The sequence below is a fragment of the Sturnus vulgaris genome, chromosome Z (genome assembly GCF_052056855.1).
Source record: "Sturnus vulgaris isolate bStuVul1 chromosome Z, bStuVul1.hap1, whole genome shotgun sequence".
In the NCBI taxonomy this organism is placed as follows: domain Eukaryota; kingdom Metazoa; phylum Chordata; class Aves; order Passeriformes; family Sturnidae; genus Sturnus; species Sturnus vulgaris.
In genome coordinates this window covers 51894770-51917102 of record NC_142283.1, presented here as the reverse complement: position 1 = coordinate 51917102, position 22333 = coordinate 51894770, and the positions used below count along the sequence as shown (strand labels likewise).

Genomic DNA, 22333 nt, shown 5'->3' with positions numbered 1-22333 from the left:
GGCTTAGAGAAAAAGTATGTAATAATTAGAAAGGGAGGAAAAACAACTGCGTGCAAATACAAAATTTGTAGCAGCAGAGAGGAAAATACAGGAACCTTGTCAATTGGTAAAATGCTAAAATCAGCTTAAAAACTTGTCTACAAAGCACTTCAGACAATATTTAGACCTTTAAATTTCTTAGCAAGATTCCCTAGAATTCACTCAGTTTGGATTACTATTGAAATCTTTCTAGGCAAATGAAGTTATTTTGCAGTATTTCAATGTTTCAATGCTTTTTATTTTTTTTTTTTTGTTTTTTTGGTTGGTTTGTTTCTTTGGGGTTTTTGTTTGGTTTGGTGGTTTGTTTGTTGGTTTTTTTTAATATAGTATCATTCTTGAAGGATTTTGACAAGAATATAATATTTCTGAAAAATAAGATAACATGAGAATTCTAGAATTTTCAGTACTCCACAGGAAAATATTAAAAGAATTCCCTCAGGATAATTCTAAAATTCTATTTTATTAACCAAAAGAAGAACTTTCTATTATGGAAATATAAAGCTCAGCTATTGAATTAAACGGAATCAGCACATCGAGTTTCCAAACAGCTTAATTCTCCATATTTGGCAAAGAATCACATACAGGAGGTACTTGAAAACAAACTTTGGTAGAAGCCAGAGGAGATACATATGGATTGCCACTTGGGTTAGGCAAGATGCAGATCCTCACAGGAAATTAGGCAGGCTACAGATTGTGTAAAAAATACTGCCAGTGATAGGTTTACAGGGATTAAGGGAAGAGGCAATAGTCAGAAATTTCCATTTTGCCTCTAAATAAAGACACACTAATTTAACCTGAAACTAGCTACTTTTCATGAGGCATAAACATTGTTTTGAAGTTCTTTCATGAACAATGTGCAGATAATGGCATGAGTTAAGAACAGACATCTCAAAATGTTTGATGAAAAAATGAGTGCCCAAATTGTCATCTGGAAATGCATTTTATTGGGATAGGCATCATCTCATATGCACTACCCCTTTGACTCCATGTTTTGTTTGCTTATACATGTATGAAACCTAGTAGATTTCCTTGTGGACATGGGTTTAACTGCCTCTACTGCGACTGACTTCTTGATTTATTTTTATTAATCTTCAAAATAATCTCCTCTATACTATATGTATGGTTTCCCAAGTTTCTGGAACAGTTTAAATTTTAAATTTTCACTTATTTTGAATTTTTAGGTGATACTATTGTGTGTTTATGTGAGTGTATTTTTATTTGCAAATGCTGTTTGGCTTTTTTAATTGCATCAGTGTTGAAATTTTTTATGAGTAGGACAAAGAGTTGAAAATTCAACTCCTGAATTGTTGGAATTTCCATGGAAAATAAACTGCATTTTAAAAAATATTTACCGTCTGCCTATTTACTTGTATCTTTCCCCTTTGTACTGTGTTTACAAAGTGAGGAGAAAATTGAATAGACTGGAAAGATATGAAATGAGAAATAACTTAATGGAAAAAATCTAGAGCTTGTGTTACTGAGGTAGTGTTACTCTTCTGCCCATGCTTTCATGTACTAAAATGTCATGGGATTTTCCACTTCAATTTCAGTGGTACCTGTGGTTTTGCTGAAAATAACCTCTTCCCCTTCCCTTTCCCCTTCCCCTTCCCCTTCCCCTTCCCCTTCCCCTTCCCCTTCCCCTTCCCCTTCCCCTTCCCCTTCCCCTTCCCCTTCCCCTTCCCCTTCCCCTTCCCCTTTCCCTTTTTAAAATAATTTAGATAGGGTGGAAGTCTCCTTTCTCAGGACCCAAGCTTGACGTTTGATTAGAACACTGTGCCTTGTAAACATATATCTACAAATACGTATTTATTTGCTGTTTATAACAAGCCTCCTCTTTTAGAATTGAAAAAGCATGTGGAAAGTCAGCAAGCCCTGACAAATAAGAAAAACTCAACTTAGAAAACCAGTACTGAGTGAATCGTTTCTTCATAATGAAGAGTATCCTGATAAAATATCCACAGTGAATTTTTGTCTATATTGTTTCATCCTTAATATGTTAAGCAATAAATCTCTTTGGGTTTCAGAAAAATTGTAGATCTAGTGATGATTTTTTTAGGAAATAAATTTTCATCAGACTTCTATTACGTAAAAGTAGACTACTGATGCCTTACTTGGAAAATTACTGACAAGAAGTAACAATATGACCTGTTACATGGAACAGCACAACTGGCTCTTTATAGGGCATAGCCTATACTAGATCAGAACACCTGCTGATAAAATAGCTGGCAAGTACATAATAATTAGGAATAAAGAAATAGTTTGTGAGTTATTTTTTTTTAATCTAGAGGTATTTCTGTCATATTTTTCATGCGCAGAAATGTGATGAAAGTGTTACAAACAATAATTTCAATGTTTTTCTGTAAAAGTACATAATCAAGGCTTAGCCAGTATCAATCAATTCTATAACAAAGATAAATGACATTTAATTAATTAAATCCCAGCACCCTTATTTGTCCAGCTGGCCAGATAATCACTTCCCAGCTTCCTCACCCCATTGTTTTTAATGCAGATTGTGTAAAGAAAGATGTGTAAAATGTTCTGAGAAAGTGACAGAGACAGAGCAGTTCCAGTGTCTTGACAAAAACAAGAGCATCTGATCAGCTACCTCATTTTTATAATGTGAATGTTTGGATAAATACCACAAGCTAATAGCAGTGGTCTTCCCCTTTCCCTCTCTCCCTGCATTTGATCAATTGAAAAAAATATCTCTCCAAAATGATAGAAGTGTATATACACATATACTACTGTCTTACAAATCCGTTGCAATAGAACTTCTCTGAGGTAGCTTCTCTAAATATTGCATAGCACATACATTTATATAAATAAATTTATGTGTAATCATACACATTTTTGACACAAAATCAACCCTATGAGAAAATTTAAAACTTCATTCACTTCACTGAAAGAAGTGAACAAGCATGAGTAAAGTTATTTTTAATAGATGGAGTCATGGTTGTAATAGAAAAAAACTATGTGACAGTATCTTCTGGACAGAATTGATGTACCTCTTTCGGAGGAACTGCATTTGTATACATATGCACTGGACGGATGCAGCCTAGGAGGAGTCACTGCCAAGACTCTAGCTGACTGCAGAGGCTTTGGAACAAGCTACTGCCTGAGAAAGTCATCACAGGGGCATGTAACAGAAAGACCAAACATCACTTCCCTTCAAACACTCCAGCAATTTTTCATGGTCCTTTCATTTGAAGGACAAAGTACAAAATACAAACTATATGGGTAGCTGAGAAAGGCTCAGGTGAATAAGAAAAGTTATTGCATTGAAGAAAACTCTCCACAATCAGATCTTTAATGAATACTTTCTCTATAACAGGAGAAATGTAAATTTTAGAAAGGTTACTGTTAATCCAATTTCTTTTTTAAAGCCCACAGATTTTATGTTTCACATTCAAAAATAATTTTTTCAGTTGAGGAGTTTGGGGAAAAGAAAAATATAATAGTTTCAGATTATAATGAAGTGAGATTCTGGAGTTCAAACTGACATATCGCTTAAAATTTTATTATTTGCCAGTTGGAACCGATGCACTGATATTCATTTATTTACCCTCTTTTACACTAAATTCTCATGCCTTAACTAACCTTAGACATTAACTAACTACTCCACCTCAACTCTCACAAGAAGGGAAGTAGAGACTTACTAACAAAAGGTTAGGAAGGAGGAATTCTGTTAACATTTGATCTGTGTGAACTTTTGTAGGTGTATTGTAGTGATGAAATTTAGACAGAGTCCAATTTTTTTAGGTTATCTTTGAAGCCAAAGATTTTTGTAGAACTAATTTTAATCACAATATGTATTTCTGACAGTGGCCTGCATCAATTAATAAAGCAGCTAACTTTGACTTCTTACTAAACTGATTGACTTTGTTTTGACTGAGAGCTTTAAGAAGTAAATTTATTTTTAAATGGAAAAAAAAAAGATTAAAAAAATTAGTTAAAAGGAGAGAAGGAAACAGACAGGCCTGTTTCTTATAGTCCTTCATACATTGTTTTTACGTTGCTGGATTAGAATGGTATCTGATTTTTTCCTGTCCCACAGCAACATCCTAGTAATTTATATGAAAATAGTAAAGTATCCTTTGTCAGAATCCCTTTAGTAATCTACCTAGGCAAAGCTGGGCTTCTAGGAAGATTGAAGATTGCAATTGGCCAATTATTAACAGTCTTAACAGACTATTTCATTAGTAACTTTTGAGTGTTCAGATGCACACTACACCCCAAAATGTGTGGGCTGGAAGCATGTCCCATTTTTAAACCCACAGGGTAATTTATTTTTTTAGTAAGAAATACTCTCAGAAATTATACCTTCTGGATACTGTCAAATAGAGCTACTGCATTCTTAACCTATTGCTTAACCTCCTAGTCTTTCCCATTTCTTTCTAATTATTTTCCTTACTTGTTTCTATTTGCCAAACAAATGATCTATTCTGACTGCACAGTTAATCCCCTAGAACTTTTGGTTTTGTTTAGTTTGGTTTGGTTTGGGGTTTTTTTTCCTCCTTTTTGGCAATTACAGAAATGTCCATGGCTATGGTCTATTCTCAAATTCAGAGCTGCATTGTCTTTGGACAGCACCTATTCACATGTAAATTATAAACTGCATGCATTATGTTTTCTGGCTAACAATTAGATTCCAATAAGAATTCTGGAATTAAAGACAGGCAAATATAGTTTTGGAGAGGATATGTACAATCATTGACAATTCTTATTTAGATATAAATTAGCAGTTAGGCTTAAGGGAAGTCAATCAAACTGTTTTGTGGGTTTGTTTGAGATTTTTTTTAGACAGACTAAACTTTTTAGACCTTGAAACACTGTTGTATTCTAATTGACGGTTCCCTAGCAACAGTCAATATCCAAAATCCATTAACACTGTTGAAACAATACATCTGCAATGAAAGTAGTAGGCTCTTCTTCCAGTGCAAGGTAGTGTACTATAGGCACTTACTGTCTCAATTTTACTGTTTCCTTCATCATGTGATATTAAGCTGATTTTATAAGATTCTCTCTCCTGAATACGATAAAATCCCCATTTATGGAGATATAAAATTGGACTTTTCAAATGCAGCTGTTTGTAGTTATCATCTCCTCTATATTTTCAGCCTCACCATTGCATAAGCCATAAATCTTTGTAGTACATGTTTTAGAAGAAGGCTGATGAGTCTGCAGTGTTTACAGCAATGACATTTCTCTATCCAAAGTGATACAACATTGGTACGAAGCAAAAGAGAGGAAGCACACTTTCATTTGCCCAGATTTCTTATGTGGGTTAAAGGTCTTATATTTTCAAAAAGCACTTAAGACTATTTTGGTTCTATTTGGGACCATATTAGTCTGTACCACAGGTTGCAGCATACGACTTATGGAGAGATATCACAGAAAACATAAAATGTGTTACCTCAGGTACAAGGAACAATCTTGACACGACAGCAAAATTTAAATGTAGGCTAAAGAACCATTTCAGGTGACAGAATGCCGTATTAAATTATGAAAGGTGGCATAGACAAATAGTGCCAGTCATCTGGTTGTGGAAGCACAGCTCATACAGAATGCAGCACAGCCCTCATAGTGTGGCCAAAAAACAATGTCAGGAGGTGGCTCATCGCAACTCACCTGGCTAACACAGCAGTTGTACTGCTGGCAGAAATTACCTGTGTTTGTGCTTGAAACAAGGTCAAGTCAGAAAAAGCTCAAAGATGGCAGTCAGTGACCCAAGTACTTGTATATCTTTAACTTTCAGAGTGCACAAACTGGTTATGAAAATTATATTGTTCTCTAAGTCTTTTGGGTCCATTTGAAAACTCTAACCAGCAACATCAGTTCATATACTGTCTGTCAACATAAGCAGTTATAGAAATGAAACAAAAAAAGAAAAAGGTCTTTATGAGGAGAATCACATTATATATATGCTCAAATCAACAAAATATTTAGTCTTGCCATTATATTCATGTTTCATTGACTTGGTCTTATTAAATGGAGACATTGAGCTCTCTTATACAAGGCAGTTCTCTTCAGTGAATGCTGCCAGTTGAAACTTTATTTCAGAAAAACTCGTAATTACACCCTTATGTTCATTTTTGCTCATGACTACAGGTAAATCTGCAAAACCAAGTGGATTTCTTAATACTGAATTTATAAAACAATATCCAAAAAATTTTAGGGACGTCTAAAAATTATTTTTAAAGAGACAGCAAAAAATTAAATTTATCTTTCCCATAAAATAAATTCTGTTTCAAAAGTTATTGCAAAAAGAAAACAAAAGAACTATGAGTTTTCTTCAATTTTACCAACTTCTATAGCCAAAACACCTCCATAAACCAAATTAACATGTATTAGCAACAAATATTTTAATAACTGCATTAACATTCTTTGATTAAAAAGTAAAAGCCCATAGTTTATGCCTAAATCACCTTGGAAGTTGTTATATAATTTCGTTCAAAGATAAGCTTTTGCTTGCATGTATTAGTATGCTAAAAAGACTTTAAAATTTTGGATATATTTTCAGTGCTATATTTTTGCTCTTACTATTTTTATCCTTATTCTGACTGTAAGGGCTTATCTGTAAGAATCTCTGCTTAGAAGTAAAGTAAAATCTTAGTAATAAATCAGGAAAAGTAAAATAGGAGAAGGAAACCTGTGAAATTACAATTTCTATTTTTTTTCCGTGTGACAGATTGAAAAGGAACCTACTGAATGTAGCTGGTGAACTGGTACTTCAGGTTCTCCTTCTTCTCAATGATCATCAACCTGTAAATGGACCATTTATTTTTACATGTTTAGGGTATTAAGAAGTATGTTGTCATGTCGATGAATATAGAATTATCCAGTAGGTGCACATGTCAAACCAACTCTGCAGAAACACAAAAACTTGTACTGAATGGGAGGTTTGCCCAGAGGAGCACTTTACTTTGTATCTCTGAATAGAATTTTCCCCTGGGATTCATGCATTTTACATGAATAGGTAGTTTCAGGAATGATACATTAAATAAGTCTATTCATTTTTTAGCACGTATTCCTTTTATCTTTCAGCTATATCAAGAAAGCAATTTGATGATGTTTTAAACATTATTTGCCGTGTATAGCCTTCAGAGCCTGAGAAAAAACTGGAAATTATGGGATTCTCAAGAAAAGCTTTGTGACATAGTTCAGCCTTTGTTTTCATGTAGTGGCACATTTCCATGTTCTCCGTGGACAAGAGATATGCAGAACTGCCAGTAAAAAAAAATATTTTCTTTTATTTATTTTATTTATATCTTTATTTATTTTATTTATATCTGAATTGCCCATATAAAGCACCTCATAACAAAAGGGCAATGAAACAGTAATTATAGGATACCTTGGTAGTTGAAACAGAATAATATTTAGGTTGGAATATTTAGGTTATTCCTATGTCAGAAAAAGCACAGGGATACTGTGAGAACATAAAAGACAGTGCAAATTAAATTAAATTAAATAGCACATATTATATTTCTTTGTCCTTGAAATCCTTAAATATTGTCTTATAAAAACATTACCTTTATGTACCACAAAAGAGGTCTGACTTTCAGCCCATACTTTTTTTAAACATTATACACTATATGCCTGGATATCATCATATGTTCTAAACACATGGAGGGAGCATTTGGTGGATAAGATTTAGTTGGTGGAAGTTGGTGGATAAGATTAAGTTGTATTTCATAATTGCTAAAAAATGTGGACATGGAAACTGAGAATTACTTGCATTTTCCAAAGTTTTAAATCAAAAAGTAAAAGGGATCCATGACATATCCCTCTGCTTTCCCTGCCAATCCTTTCCCTTCATGGTGTCTCAGGGTCTATTCACCTCAAGGACTAGCTCAAAATCCTTGCAGGGGTATCTGGTGACACTGTTGTTGTCCTGAAGGGTAGCTAGCATAAACTCCGTGCATCATTGAAGCTACAGGCCTGGAAACTTAGGTGTGTTTTGTATTAGCTAGTGGAAATGTCACCCCCCTTTTGAAGAACAATTGCATCAAATTAGCAACCTAAAATTAGAAAACTTCCTTCCAGTTTTGCTAGAGTAGATAAACTCTTTTTTCCTCCTCCATTATGCAGCCTATAATCTATTGGCATTTACAATTTTAGCAGATTAGTGAGCATTAAAAAAAATCTATTTTAAATTCCAGGGAGGAGAAATACATGGCTATGAATGTTGGCAGCTTGCTCTTCTTATATTAGCTCACACTTACTCTGCAAGAGTGGATTACTTTTGCAGCCCACTTTTTTCTGTTCACTTTTGTGCTGGTTCCACAACCTTTCTTTCAAACAGTCAGCCCTGAACAGGAGCATGGTGAATGTTATGCCTAGAAAAGTTATGCATGAATGTGTGCACGCGTACATGTACAATAAACCCATGCTTTAAGGATCCTTTAGTACACATGCAGAACAATATTCCTGTTTGGACAAAACAGGTATTGATGAGGAAGAGGAAGGTAGGAGTTTATGTGGTTCCTGCTAATGAAAAGAACTATGTGGAGTACCTAATGAAAGGAGTTGAGCAATGCTGGTATGCTGTACCATGAACAGCATTTCTGCAGGGAGTTTAAAAAGGTGAAGCAAACAGTAATTAATTAAAACAAATAGCAGATGATAAATGTAGGTTTTGCTTGTTGAAACTAAGACCACCATGATCTTGTAGGTAAGGACAGGATTCAGCTCTCTCCTTTTGGTAGCTGGGCTGGTTTTGGCTGGGGTAGAGTAAATTTTCTTCACAGTGGCTGGTATTGGGTTCTGTTTCAGATTTTCACTGAACAGAGGGTTGATAGTAGAGAGATTATTTTGGTTTTGCTGAGCAGGGCTTACACAGAGCCACAGAGCTTTTCATACTCCACACTGGTGAGGAGACTGGGGATGCTTGAGAGTTTGGAAGGAGACAGAGCCAGGACAAATGACCCAAAGTGACTCAAGGGATATTCCAGACCATGTGGCATCATGCTCAGTAGACAAAGTGGGAGGAAGAAGGATTAAGGGACGATATTTGCAGTGATAGCATTTGTCCTGTCAAGTTACTGTCATGCAGGATGGGGCGCTGCTTTTCTGCGGATGGCTGCACACATGCCTGCCCATGGGAAGCACTGAATTAATTCAGTGTTTTGCTTTGCTTGTGTGCATGGTTTTTGCTTTTCCTATTAAACTATTTTTATTTCAACCCACGGGTTTTCTAGCTTTTATTACTCTTCTGTTCTCTCTCTGATCCCACTGGTGGGGGTGTGACTGAGCAGCTGCATGGGGCTTGGTGTCTGACTGGGTTTTAACCATGACAGCAGTGCATGATCAAAACATCCTAGAGTTTCCCAGCTTTAAAAGTTTACTATACCATGAAACATTAACGATACAGATAGAAGAAAAATCATTACAATTTCTTCTTTTATGCCTGTTAATGACATAAATAATAAAACTAAAAGATCTCTTGACAATACATTGAAAATGGTCAAAATCACAACTCTTATGTGTCAGATGAATGGAAAAATACTCTATTCTTTTTCTGGTTTTCACTGTATCTTTCTCATTTCTCTTCACTACATTTTATAAAATATAATACAATATATCTATCCTAAGATTCTGTTCTAAGGCAGGAAAAAGATTTTATCTATTTTAATATAAGAATTGTGTTTTACTATGTTAACGCAAGAATGGTTTGCAATTTCTTGAGCCTAAGCTTGCAAACATTCACTTGCATTTTTAACTTGCATATGAATCACTGCATCATCATGCTTTTAGCTCGAGAATGATGCAAGAAACTTGAAAATTTGAGGTACGTTGTGTCCCATGCAGCTATCCATCTATCTCCACAATCTAATTTTAAAATATTTATATTGTAGAGTAAGTAAAACTAATTATGTGCATCCCACACACAAAAACCAGAAGAGTACCTCAGTATTTTTTATATTTAAGATTTCTCTAGTTGGTCAATTTGCTATAACAATGATCCTGGACAGCATGGAAATACAGCTCTGCAGGCAAAGAAAGAAGCCAGATGAGGTCAGAAAAGCTATTTTCTGGTGAGTCTCATCTTTATTTCATCTTTTATCCATCCCCTTTAGTAAAGCTGATGCATCATGTTCCAGTCCTTTTCTAAAATGGCATTAAAAAGCTTTTATACAAGTTCGAAACTGTAAGCATTTATTTTTATATAACTGATATGTTACTAAAAATATGTTCTGTTCAGTTTTGCTCATTACTCTTTTTATGCCATGGAAACAACACAAATGCATATGGATTTCATACCACAGCAATCGTGCTCAAAACTTGTGTAGTTTAAAATCTGTGACATGGAATCAAACTTTTGTGCTCTGATTTCCTGATTAAATGTGATGCTATTTGCAGCACTAGCCATACCACAATACCTAAATCATTAATAATGATTGTACCATTAATGGCAATAGATTTTTCTTTAGAATTGGTTTTAAAACTATGTAGGTAATTATAAGGTCACCAACTACACTCAGGAACAAAGAAGGGAAAACTCAGAAGGTTAAACAAGATTCTAAAATGCAAGCTTGTGAACTTCCGATGTGGAGATTTCTGTTTGCTTTCTTTAATGTCTCCTGAGCAAGACCAAGCAGTATGTCTGAAGCAAGCTGAAACTGCTGAAGTATGGTACCTCTTCAGGAGAAAAGGGCCTGATCTCATATTTTTACATTTTTCAGAGTGTCAGATTGGTCGAGACACAGTCTTCCAGGTTAGACTATACCCATGACATACACTTTTATGGTAACAGAAAAATCAGCACCTGGAGAAAAGAAGTTCCAGTATAACTTTGTCTGATTATTATCTCTAAAAAAAGAAGGTATTTTCAGCTTTGAAGAAGCTACTTGTAGTGGAATTTATTTCTTTGATATATACCTTCCTTCTCTCCACGTTGTATCTGTCTGCAAAAGCCAGAAAATGTTGCAGGTACCTTCCTTCATCTTTGTACTTTGTCCAAGATTAGGAAGCAATCTGAATCTTAACAGGTTTAGCCTACAACTATGTAAGATGCCTCACTGCTGGACTGTTTTACCAGATCTTCAATAAACATAGGCAAACTTGACTATTTGGAGTTAAGTATTCCCTGTGTTTGATGGAAAATTTTGCAAAGAAAATTTTAAGACAAACATTTTTCTAATTTGTTTAAAAATAAAAAAACCCCGCCAAACCCACTGCTGTTCACTTATATCTTGCCTGTCTTCAGTGAAAAACTGAGACCTTGTAAAGGGAACCAACCTCTTGATGAACCATCTCTTTGACTATAATTACATAGGTTGGGTAGATTATAAGCATCTGAAAGATCAATCTTCACCTATCATCAGAACCAACTTAAAGAACTCGGCAATCAATTTCTCCAAACGAGTCACTTACAGTCTATACTTGTAGGGGTTGTGCTGGTCCAGGGTATCAGTAAAAGGGCAGAAAAGAGGCCTCATTAAAGAGTTCAATACCTCTTTATCTGGTATTCAGGCTGTATAAGTGACAAAGCAGAGAAATTAAAGATAGACCTTAGAGGGATGAGACAGTGGTGGAAAACCCCGAAATTACAACTCAAAGTTGGTAGGAAAGGAGGGAGATGGTGTCATGAGTGATTCTGGCAGAGAGATCTGGATGTAAGATGTACACAGATGAAGAGGAATGAAATAAGAAGCAGGAATCAGGTAACTAAGAAAATGACATATTGAAAAAAATGAGAAAGAGAGCACTGATGAACAGAAATGTCTATTACTATCTTCCAAGCTCTCACACAGCTGGGATTCACTCAAGATTCATGAGTCTTGGCTTTCTTTTTAAAAAAGAAACCTCCCTGAAACCTCTGTCTTGCTCATCTGAGGATTTTGCTGTACTTGGGTACAAGTACAAGTACAAGATCTTAAATAGCCAGCCATAATAGGTGCTGTCCACTAAAAAATGAAGGATGCCACCAACATCACATTATCATCAGTAAACACAAGCTGAGAAAGACCTGTGATGAAGATCTCCAAAATTCCAGCCTTGCCAGTTTGATGTCACTTCTTTTTTCTTTAAATTTTTAAAAAATATTAATACCCCTCTAGTGTCCATGCTATGTTTACCTTAAAAGAGCATTAAAAAAGTAGAATAATTTTCAGAATTAATGTTTCAACCTCAATTTACCTTTTTTTCCCTTTTAAATGTATTATATCTTGTAACAAGACAGAGTCCTCAAATGTTCAAAGAAAAGAGTAACAGAAAACACATAAAAAAGAGGGATAACAGCTAGGAGATGAAAAGAAAAGAAAAGAAAAGAAAAGAAAAGAAAAGAAAAGAAAAGAAAAGAAAAGAAAAGAAAAGAAAAGAAAAGAAAAGAAAAGAAAAGAAAAGAAAAGAAAAGAAAAGAAAAGAAAAGAAAAGAAAAGAAAAGAAAAGAAAAGAAAAAGAACCAAAGATTTTAAAATAAAAAATTATATATGAGTCTTTGAAATTCCTAGAGTTACTTCTTAGTGCAAATACTGAATCTAGGAAAAAAAATTATGAACCTATATAATTAGGAGTGAGCCCTACACGAAAAAAAAAGCTAATTAGAATGTATTCAGGACTGACTGAGAAACAAATGCTTCATATGACTGTGTTTTTCCCTAAAGTGTTAATCATATTTATTTTATACTGTCTCCTCTGACTGCTGAAATGTGAAGTTCATTCTCCCATGGGAAGTTATACTTTTAATGTCAAATGTAATTATGTATAAAGAAGTCAAGTCTATTCAGAGAACTAGGGCAGGCAGACAGCTACTTCTCCAAAAGAAAAAAATGGATACTTTTCTCAGCTGTGGAATACTATCTGTATGTGTGTGTTTGAAGACATATTTTTCTACCTCTCTATTTAGTGGGCCCTTTTTAGTTACCAGAAGACAAGCAGCAGTTATGTGCAAAAAATGGTCGTTCAGTTTCATGAATGAAATCTACCTAAACAGTGATTCAAACAATATTTGGAGACGACCATCATGATATAGTTTAAAAAAAGTATTTAAAATAGATATGATCTATTAAACAATTATTAATTACAATCTAAGCCCTGTTGTCTTTAAGGTTAAAATCTGGTATTTTTCTACTTATGTCTAACTCAACGTCATGAAAATAACTAAAACATGCTTTTTATCAATAGCACAGAACTTAGTGGGGTTCTTTTAATGTACATGGTTATTTACTCAAGAAGTGGGCAAAGGAGAATTGAAATGAATTATGATTTAATAAAAGTCAGGTTTAAGAAGTATGCATAGTCGCATATGCATCCAAAAGACCAGTTTGGTAGACTAGCTTCAGATAAATAATACAACACTTGTAGAGTCTTCCATGAAAGATTTACTTAAGGAAACCACCAAGGAAATTAAATACTTTAAACTATGTTTAAGTACCATGAAGAATCTGACAGACTTAAAAAAAAAAAAAACAAACCAAAAAGCCCCAAACAAACCCAAACAATCAAACAAACAAAAAAACAACCTAAAAAAACCCTGCAGCCCAAATTTTTTGAAAACACATGTGTAAGATTGTCCTTAACTAACCGCTCTGTTCATGGACTAGGGAGCATCTTCTTTATCATTAAACTCCTTGATCTTGTTAATTTAAGCCATATTCTATCTGATGTTTACACAGAGATTTGGGATATGTAATATTTATATATGGACTCAATTCCCATATGCTCAGCAGTTTTCTGCAGCAGTTGAAGCATTGTCAAGCTTTTACCTCTGCAAATGTTGGCATTACTTTGTTTTGAGGGCATGGTACTGTGAAATCTAAGTTTTCTGGGGCATTAAATTGATGTGCTATTTCATAATGCACATCCCTCTAATACATAATTTTGTTGTCCAAATCAAATGGTGGAAATGGTCATGCTACTACAAAGTAGTAAGTTGAAACTATGCTAGACGATGGCACAAGTGATAGGCTCCATTGCTAGAGAAAGAAAATATAATTTCAAAGGTCTGATTGAACTGACAGAAGATTGAACAGACCCATATTTGACAATCCCTGAAGATGCCAATTAAGAGTGCAGAGAAAGTTCAAGCTGTTTAGGCTAAGAGGTTTGCCTTTAGGATAGCTAACAAAGAAGAGAAGAAAATGTTCAACTGGAATGTAGCAGTTAATTCTTCAGAGGCTTCAATATTCTCTACTCTAGATTTCAGTTTAGATCACTCACCTTAATTGAGACAGTAAGAGAGCCATAAAAAAATGCCTTGAAAACTAAAGACGTCACTGTACTCTCTCTCCATTCAACAATATTTGAAAGACAGACTCATTACTTCAAAGCAGAAATGTAATTCACTGCATCAACAAAGTATAAAATGCAATTTAGGAGAAAAGGAAATAATTTTAACTAAATCATACATTCAATATTAATGCTAGTCCATACAACTAAGCTGTGGAATAAAACAGAACACAAAATCTTAGAGCTGAAAATTTCTGTACCGCAGGTCTGTGTTTTCTTAAATATCATTGTAGCCACAATTCTGCATTAACTTTGTCTCAGTCTCCTCCTCCTTTTAAGAGCTGTATTTCCACTCTATATATTTCAGTTCAATTTATAAGTATGGTAATAAATGATTCCTGGATAATGTAAAAATCAGCCAAATAACTCTCACAGAAAAAACAGATAATTTGTAGTAGTTTATTTTCTTGATGGATCTTTATTGTTACAGAGACTGAGAATCTTTAGTTTTAATATATTTACCCTGCCTATTTCATACGGTGGAATGTCTGCTGTTATTCAGTCTCCTCCTATAGAAAGCCAGCACACAGACAACTGAATTCAATTCACAGTTCTGCTGCTTAGCAGAATCACAGCTGTAACTGTTGAACGACTGACTCCCATTCAACATTAGATATAATTCTGGGTTCAGAAACTTATCCGTATTTCTGATTAACCAGACAACCAGTATTAATCAGCTGAGTACTGAGAATAAAGTAGTAGTAAAATACGAAAGTGAGCAACTTTCAACTGCCCACTACCTTACCTCACAGTTCAGTAAAAGCAAACTCATAGCACATAACACAGTCTGGGAGGTATGCCCAGCCTGGGCTATTGTGTGTGATTCATGCCACCTGTGTGTCATTGATAAAGATGCTTAGTTCTCAGCTCTCAAGACATTGCCTCAACACAACAGAATTGCTCATAGCAAATATAGCTTATTTGTTGCATGCTCCCTATCTTGCCAACATATCCAGATTCTGCACCAAAGGGAAGCAGCTTCTCTTTCATGTTTTATAAGACACTGTGGAATACTGCAGGAATTTAATCACTCTTGTTATCTGGTAAAAGTGGTCTGTCAGAGAGCGTGGGTCTAGAATTTGTCAGGTAGCACTGCTGTGTAAAGTCAGTAGCACAACCACATTGCTGGCAATGGCTGGCAATCTCAACTACCCTTTATGGCCTGGCTCATGAATTTGAGCAGGGAGCATGACACTCTTGCTCATGAATCCTTGACTACTGACAGGTGTCCTTCAGCAACTGTCACAGCAGCTGCAGTGACGGGATTGACTGTGCTTCTGGTTGCTGACAGTCCTTGCTGTATAAACTGTATTCTTCCTTACCATGGTGCCATTATCCTATTGAATACTGGGTATTATGTAAAAAGGACAAAACCAGACTTACCTGCATATTAGACAGATCATCTCCCTAAATCCCTGCATTTACTTCTTCAAAGACTATAGGTTTTGTGCGGGAAGAAATAATAAGCAGGCAGTGGGTATAAAGAAAAAGGCCAAGGGCAAGCAAAAATTTATAGTGAGCTCTGGGTACAGTGCTTGGACGCTCTTTCCATTTGTGTCAGGCAGCAGAGATAGTCTAAAACAACCATGCATATTGTGTTGCATCAGAACAAAGGAAGGTAATCTACCACTTCAATAGTTTTATTCTTTGTCTGTTTTTAATGTCATAGTAAATTACTATTTGTACTTTTTGCTTATTGATGTGGCATGGGAACTGTAGTAAAAGAAAAAGCCATTTTACTTTGTTAATCTGTTGACTAAAAACTGCCTTCCTGATTATTGTTGCATTGGTCTTTTATAGAACTACTGCATCTGTGTCTGTACATACTTCCTTAAGCTTGTATTGTCCAGGAAGAAAAATGGGCTGCATTTCACTGTTCTGAATAGTGAGCAAGGAAGAAGAAATTGCTTCAGTAAGAGAAAAGTACTGGAAAACAAGCAACGGTTTCTTTTCAGACAGCTTTGCTGACAGGCAAAGGGAAAGGAAAAATTTTGCTGGTTTTAGAAGAGGAGAAAGTCACCACTGACATGGTGTCCACTCCGTATCGTTCTCTAAGATCTTTTTATTAAGAAATAAATGGAGAAGGAAAGAAACAAGAAAATTTACCAACATTGTTACCTTCTACCAAAGATATAGGCCAGGTCTAATCCCTTTTTGGTGGTGCATCCTTTATCCCCTCTTCTGTCTTGCTCTATGTGCTGGTTACACCCGGGGGAAGGCAGAATCACAGAGGTTCTTCTCCATGAGAACTTCCTCTGTGAGTTGATGGGACCAGTTGGAGGCTGGTTTGGTTATTGACAGCCTGAGAAACCAACTGGAGAAAGTTAGTTCACTCCGTGAAAATACATTGTGAAGGAGATAACCAGGAAAGAGGCTCTTTTTCATTTCCTGCTTCATTCAGGGTAACTAACCTGGCCTGGGCCTCTCACCCGGGCCAGGCCGAGGTGGGCTTGGGAGGCCACTGGGCCCCGTTTGCAACCAGGGGCCCCGATGGGCAGGAAGAGGAGAAGCTCATTTTTGAAAATCTTGGCCTCCCTTCTCCCCCCTTGGCCCGTGGCTCGGCGGGGCCCTGAACAGCTCAGAACAGCCCACACGGCCTGGGGGAGGCGGCCGGGCCCCCTGCTTGGAAAGCTGGCGTGTCCCGGCAGGGAGGAGGGGTGGCCATGGGCAGTGGGAGCTGCAGCCCCAGGGAGGCTGAGTGAGATCTCAGCCATTCCCCATCCCCACCCTCCCAGCACGGCCTGAGTCTCCTGAAATCCTGGCCCAGCCCCTGCAACTTCTGTGTGAAACTTTAACTCTTCTAGTGCTTGGGTAAGACTTGCAAACCTTCAATCCTCCCCTGAGTGAGAGAGAAAAAGAATAGAAGACATCAACGTCAGTGAAGCTAGAGCTAAGTTTCTTTAGATGGAAGGAAAATGAGGAGATGCTATGAAGGTTGGCTGAAAATCCTTTTGTAAGCTGTAGGGATGAATTTTATTGCACTGAAAATTCCTATAAACCATGGAGAAAGACATGGGGGGGTTGGAGTGTTCCATTTGATAGATTATTGACCAAAAGTATCTGTGTTGAGAATCCTCTACCCCAAGGAGAAAAGGGATCTCTGTTTCTGGAGATGAAGCATGAATAGAGAGAAAGAGAGATGAAGAGAATTTTTGTTTTGGAACAGTTCATTCTTAAAAGTAAATAGCCCATGAGTTTAACATGGCCCATAAGCACAGCTTTGGGAAAGCTGTGAAGATGGGAGGAGCTTCAGGACTTGCAGATTTTCCCAGGCGGATGCGAATTGTCAAAGTGAAGCCATGAGAGAACTGCTTTTTCCCCTCCTTGTGGAGAAGTCCCTATGGCCTGAGAAGAGGAAACTTCTTGCTCCAAAGTGAACTGAAAAGGACTATTTAAGTTGGGAACTGACTGAAGTGTTGTTTTTCTTTTGTATGTTGTTTTGTTGTTAATAAGGTTGGAAGAGGGGAGGAAGGAGTGGTCTGAAGATCTTATTCTGAATTTTTTTTTCTTTCTTTGTGTTGTTAATAAAGTTTTTCTTTTATACCCTTTTAAGTTTTAGGCCTGCCTTGCTTTTACTCATAAACCTATCTCACGACAGAAAATTAGTATAGTGGAATTAGCAAAACCTAAACTGTAACATTTATTGGTGCGTTGGCTAGGAAATCAAACTAAACCAAGACACTAGGATTTTAGAAGCTCCTCATATGCCTTGACCAAACCAGCTGAGTGATGGAGCACCCCTTTATAATACCAACTGGGTAGTGAAGAATCCTTGATCACAGCAAGAGTTCTTGCATGGTAAAGGTGGGAATAATTCTGACTTCAAAAGAAACATCACTTACCTAACCTAAGGTCAGGAAAAAAGAATAAACAGCTATCTTTTTGACCCCTGGTAAATCATTTACCTGAATTGTAGCCCAAGTGGAATCATACCTATTACCATACTAATAGCCCATAGCTATTGGGTTTTTCGGAAAAAAAAAATAAAATCCAGTAGTTAACCAACTTGGTTTATAACCAGGATGGAATCTTAGTGGTGACTAAAGCCACAAGCATCTCATAACAGGGGTCCTAAGTGAGATCCTTTGAGTTCTCACTCAGGACTTCAGCAGGCTGTAGTAGCACATCCCTCTGAGTGGGATTCCCTTTGGAGCTCACTGACACTAAGGTTTTTAATACCCAAAAGACTTTCTTTGTTTCACTGATGATGAGTCCTAGATGGCTACCCACTCCCAGGTATATATATACTCCTTGAGGTATAACCCATGCCTGTTGAGAAACACTATGGGATTTTATGTGAGAATTTCACTGAATCTGAGGGGAATTTTTGATGGGTATCTTTACATACATAGATATAAATCTTTCTGCCTCTGTGTGTGCATATGAATGAATTATGGTATGAGTATTGCTTTTGTGAATCTATAACGAAGTCAGTGTTGTAATTGCTGCAAGTCCTAGCTGAGCCTGAGCTTCAGTGGAGTGGAGTAGTCTGGAAATAGGCAGCACAGTGCAACAAGGAAAATGTAGCTTTTGGGGGTTAGTCTGTCATTGTTTTTTTGGTTGTCGCAAGCTTGGTGTTGGGGAGAGTTAGCTGAGGAAGTACCCACGACCGTGGTTCTGTCCTGAGAAGTCATGTAATACTGAGCACAGGAGAGGCCACCATCATGTCATTGTCCTGAGGTCCATCTGGTGCCACCCATGGCAAATGTCTGCCAACTTGTCTCTGTCTTGGTGGGCATGCGGAACTAAGGCAAGATAGTTAACATCTTTAGTGCGTAACACACTTTCTCTTTTTGTACACTTTTGTTATTAATATTGCCACTGTTAACGTGTGTTTGTTGTTCCATTGCTTCTTGCTTTCAGTGAATTGTTGTCTCAATCCATAGTCTCTTTCTTTGTCCCTCTCTTACTGGAGGGATTTGGGGGAATGGGATTGACTTCTTGGAGGTGTAATTTCCTGCTGGTGTTAAACCACCACAACTAAGCAACTGAGTGAACTTCACAATCAAACTCGGTTAATGCTGCACTTTCACAATTTAACTTTAAAACCTGCTTTGTGTCAACACTATCAATAGTGATTTTTTAAAGTGGCCTAACCACACTGTTGAACAAGAAACACTAATGACCTCAAGCGGTACCCAAATTATTTTTGAATGTGTCAGATGTCACTGATGAAGCTAAAAATCTAATACAAATCTTGTATATGGGATTTTCTTAGCTTTAGAACAGTTTTGTTATCCTTTTACCTTCCTTGAAATGATCTGCAGTGTACCAATGCATTTCAAAACATCACATGGGTGCATCCTCTAGTGCATCTGGAAAGCTATGAAAGCTATGGCCTGATCCTTATCACTTGGTGAAACTTGGTGGGATGAATCACATTATTGGAGCACTTCAATCAATGACTGAAACAGTTCAGGACAGAGAGCTGGGAGAGGCTGGTCTCTCTGCCCATGATGGACAAGGATGGAAGGGTGAGGGGGTTGCCCTCTATGATTGAAAAGATGATTGGATGATTTCCATTTCTATATGGAAAAAAAATTGTTGCCACTGGAAAACAGCCCAGCAGATATCTACACTATATGGGTGAAAAATAGAGGCCAAGACAACAAAGGCAGTCATAGAGTAGATGTTTGCTGACAGATATGAATTTGTCAGTCTTACCCCAGACCTAGTAAAATCATGGAACATGTCCTCCTGGCATCTACCTCAAGGCATAGAAAAAGACATGAAAATGGCTTCCCGAAAGGCAAATGTTGCCTGGCTAATTGATGGCCCTCTAGAGTGGTGTGTCTGCTCTGGAAAAGGATGAGAAAAGGACCTGATGGAATTTACTTTGACTTTGATAAGGTCTTTTGATATGATCCTCCCCAACATTCTTGTTGCTAAATTGGAAACACATGGATTTACTAGAGATGAGTGCACTCTTGGATAAGAAAGGGATCACCTGAATGTGAAGAGCTGCAGTTAACAGCTCAATGTTCCAATGGAGATCAGCAGTAAGTGAAATTTGTCAGGAGTCTCTATCAGAGTGGGTACTGCTCTACATCTTTATTAGTGAAATGCACAGTAGAATGTGATGCATCCCCAGCAAGTTTGCAGGTGGCACAGTATTGGGTCCAGCTAAAATTAAGTTAATTTTCCCCATAGCAAACCTCAAAGCACTGTGCTTGGTAATGGTATCTCTAAAGGTGTTGCTAACACACCAGTGTTTTGGCTCTTGCTGAGCAGCGTTGCACAGTATCAACAATATCTCTCCAACATTCTCCCATTCCTACCCTCCAGTATGCTGGAGGTGACACAGACAGTACAGCTGGTGACCAAAGTGATATTCCATACTACATGGTGTCTGCTCAGCAATAAAAGGTAGGATAAAAAGGAGGTGGTAAGGATGGTAGATGGGAGTGCATGTGTGAGGTTGCCTACACCTACAGGGTGAGGGAGTGGATTTGTTATTTACATTGTTTGCTTCCAGAACAACCAATAAGCGTGCTGAATCCCAGGAAATGATTGGTCATTGCTTATGGAAAATAGAAACTAAAATATTTTGTTTTCTTTGGTTCCTCTTGCATGGCTTTTGTTTTTCCTTTTTAAAATTTACTTTATCTTGACCCAGAGGAGGTTTTCCCATCTTATTTTCTCTATCCCTTTCTGTCTAAGAAAGGGGCAGTAGAGCACTTTGGTAGGCATCTAGCCCAGGTCATCCCACCACAGACAGCAAGCTTAACAGTGCAGTGATATGCTTGAAGGAAAGGATGCTATCTAGACAGATTTTGACAGGCTGAATAAATGCACCGTTATACACTTCATGACTTTCAACAAAGTTAAATTCAAAGTCCTGTACCTGGCCCAGGGCAATTAATAGTATCATTACTAGACTGGGAGATGAGCAGCCCTGAGGAGACAAAATTAGGATATTAGCAGATAAAAAATTAGGAATGAACCAGCAATATGCATTTGACAGAAATGCTAATTGTTTTCTGGCCAACAGGTTGTGGGAGGTGATTCTGCCCTTCTCTGCTCTGGTAAGAGCTGGCCTGGGGTACTGGATCCAGCTCTGGTGTTCCCAACATAAGAAAGACACGATCTGTCAGAGTGCACAGAGGAGGGCCACAGATATAATCAAAGGGCTAAAACATCTCTTCTATGAAGAAAAGCTGAAACAATGGAAGTTACTTATCTTGCAGAAGAGAAGGCACTGAGAAGACCTATTATGGTCTTTCAATATTAAAGGAGTAAGAGGACTGGGAGAATTATAATTAGCCTGGAGAAAAGGAGGTTGAGTTGAGACCTTCTCACTCCCTACAACTACCTGAAAGGAAGATGGGGGATGCTCACTTCTCCCAGGCAGCAAGGATAACAGGAAATGGCCTCAAAATACTCTAGGGGACATCTACATTGGATATCAGGAAAAATTCTTTCATCAAAAGGGTTATCAAGAAATGCACCAGGCTACCGAGGGAGATGGTGGACTCACCATCTCTGGAGATGCTCAAGAAATGGTTGGACATGGCCCTCAGTGCTATGGTCTTGACAAAGTAGTGATCAGTCAAAGATTGGATCTTGGAGGTGTTTTCCAATCATTCTGATAACAGGGAAACACTTTTTACCAAGCCTTGTAGGGAGAGGAAAAGCAATACCTTTAAATTGAAAAAAGATGGCTTTAGATTAAATAAGGAAGAAATTTATTACAGTGAGGGTGGCAAGAGACTTCCCAGAGAAGTTGTGGATAACCAATCACTGGAAGTGTTCAAGAAAAGGTTAGAGGGGAACTGAGCAACCTCATCTAGTGGAAGATGTTAATGGCAGGGACCTTCAAACTGGGCCCCTTTAAAGGTCCCTTCCAATCCAAACAATCTTATAGCTTGAATCTTTATTATAGATTATATAATTTTATTTTTACCATCTAGATTGGCATATTAATATTAAATATTTTTTTAACAATTATTTATCTTCTATAGGGTATTTTTGTGGTTTTTTGGTGTTTTTCCTTTTATATTTTTAATTTACCCTGAAAAATTGTATTTTTCTTCTATTAGCATCACACTGTACCAAAGTATTTTTT

General features: G+C 36.9%; 1 protein-coding gene across 46 annotated transcripts in view; it reads right to left on the bottom strand.

Moving 5' to 3' along the window:
• Window positions 1-22333, bottom strand: part of PTPRD (protein tyrosine phosphatase receptor type D) — a 1149067-nt gene that overhangs the window by 406475 nt on the left and 720259 nt on the right. The window contains exon 9 of one of the 46 annotated variants that reach the window (XM_088156871.1): window positions 6745-6801. The exons of the other annotated variants lie outside the window; for them this stretch is intronic. The gene's annotated coding sequence lies outside the window, so the exon portion shown is untranslated. The remainder of the gene's footprint in view (window positions 1-6744; window positions 6802-22333) is intronic. 46 annotated transcript variants of the gene reach the window in all.